Raw genomic sequence first — 2500 nt, 5'->3', positions numbered from 1 at the left:
TCGATCGCGTTGTGTGATCCTAGTGCATAAAACTTTTTTTAGTTGCATTAGGTGGAACTAGGGTTCCTATATATATTATATATGTATTAGTTGTATATGTATTTTGTTTTCCTAAGTATTCTAGCGCATATATGTATATTAGTACTTTTTTTCCTAGTATTTTGTTAGCTAGGAAAATATATTTTTTCTGTTTTGTTTTGTTTTTTTTTATTTCTTTTTGTTGCTGCTGTTTGTTTGTTTTCTTTTCAAAAAAAAAAAAACAAAACAGCCCAGCCACCCCATGCATGCACGCATGCCTTGCATGCAGCCTCCCCCACGCCTCCTCTTTCCTTTTTTCTTCTCTCCCTCCCCACGTCTCCTCCTTCCTATTTTCTCTCCCTTTTCCTTATTTCTCTCTTCCTTCTTTCTCCTCCCTCTCTTTCCTATTTTTCTCTCCCATGATCTCCTTCCCAAAGTTCTCCCTCTCCTTCCTTTCTACTCTCCTCCCCTAAGCCTATATAAACCCCCCCCCCCCACCTCCACCTCTCCCCAACCCTAGCCGCCGTCTCATCCACCGCCGCCTCCACAAGCCGCCGCCGGCGCCTCACCCCACCGCCGCCCTAGCCGCCGCCGCGAGCAGCGGCAGCAGCCCGAAAGCTGCTGCACCTCGGCCTCGCCGCGGAGGAGGAGCCCTCCCCGAACTCTCTCTCCACCGCCGCCTCTTCCCCGCGGAGGAGGAACCTCACCGCCGCCGCCCGACGCCCCACCGCCCGGAGCTACTCCCTCCTTCCTCGCCGGCCATCACCTTTCTTGCCGGTGCAACACCTCCAGCAGCAGGTAGCAACCTCTCTCTCTCTATTTCATGCACTCCATCTCAGCCATTAGAAGCTTGCCACGTGTGCCTCTCATTAACACTAGCAGTTTCGTAATTTCTGTCCATATTTCGAAAACAGAAACTTTCAATCTTGTTTTGATCACAACTTTTTATCCCTACGTCCAATGACATTAATTCATTTTCCAGTAGCTCACAAATTTCCTGTAGTTTTTAAAAATATATAATTTTTCTGTGTTTGGAATTTTTAAATATAAGTTAGAGCAGATTTAGTTTAAACACTGTTTTGCCTATTCCAGGAGTTTGAAAAATGATATTGAGTTGATTCTTTTTGCTACTGTTTTCTAGTGATAAAACCTTACTGTAGTAGAATTTTCAGATTTTTCCAAGTATTTTCAACAGAAACAAGTTTCTGTCCTACCGACGTGCGATAAAATTCTTTTGCGTAGTCGTTTGCCAATCTTTGCATGTGATGTTATTTTTTTTTCTCGTGGCATGATTGAATTGCTTATGGTGTGCTTTGTGTTTGTATCGGTAGATCATCCGGAGTGCGAAGCGTGTTACTTAGAGACGCTCGAGCAGGACAACTATCATCAAGGCAAGTCATCTTTGATCATGTTATTTTACCTATGTTTTCAATGCATAGTAGATCACCTTCTTTGCCCTATTTGCATGCTGCCTAGGTACTTGGAAACTTTAGTCATAGGTGTAGTATCATGTGGTAGGAACACCAACACCCCGATACTTGGCCCCGGGACGACAATGTTATATATGCTATGCTCTAGTAGACGGGTTACCGGTTGAGTGTATTCCACGAGTGATGCGAGGTTGATATAATAATCAAGACCGGACTAAGACAAGATTTTCAAGACCTTGGACGCAATGCAACACTGGGTGAAGGACGGTTGATCGGCTCCCTGGAAAACCCAGTGGATGCCCGGGATGCTGGAGAGGCCATGTCATCCTGCGGAAAGCTTCACCCAGGCTCAAAGGGACGGACGGAGACTTCAAGACTCAAGGCTTACCTGCACAGCCACAAGTCATTATGGGCTCTGGCTTGGTTGGACAACGCGGCGACTCTGGACAGGCGGTGCTAGCAGATGTAGACGAACGGTAGGAATGGATGGGCACCGACAGGGATTCAGAGGGACCCGTTGAAAGACCATGTTTTGATCATCCGGTCTTCAAACACCCTGAAGTGCGAGGACAAACCCGGAGGCGATCAAATCTTGTGGGGAACGTGTGCAAAACTCTACAGAGTACTCAACCTAATCGATTAGCCGTGTCCACGGTCATGGACAACTGAGCCGAAGGCATTGAATTTCCCCTGAACTCTCGACACAACTTAATAATGATGTGGGTGGTAACAACTATTCGGGTACGAGAATTGGTTGGCGGAACCATCTCGTTAACAACAAACTATGTAGTAATATTTTGCTTTCAAACCCTTTTGTTGTAGGATAAAACTAGCTTTATGCAAAAAAAAAACTTAGCTCCACCGGCCAAATATGCATGTAGAGATAGTGATTATTTTACTCCCTCTCTTGATGATTTGCCAGCATATTCAATATGCTGACCTACACGGCTGCAACGTATCATGTTGCAGAGTACTTTTCCGACCAGGAGTGAGGCTACCGTTCTACGCTCAGCGACATGCCCTTGGAGTCGGATGGACTCGTCTACCTGATG

The sequence above is a fragment of the Hordeum vulgare genome, chromosome 7H (genome assembly GCF_904849725.1).
Source record: "Hordeum vulgare subsp. vulgare chromosome 7H, MorexV3_pseudomolecules_assembly, whole genome shotgun sequence".
Taxonomy (NCBI): Eukaryota; Viridiplantae; Streptophyta; class Magnoliopsida; order Poales; family Poaceae; genus Hordeum; species Hordeum vulgare.
This window is presented reverse-complemented; position numbering follows the sequence as displayed.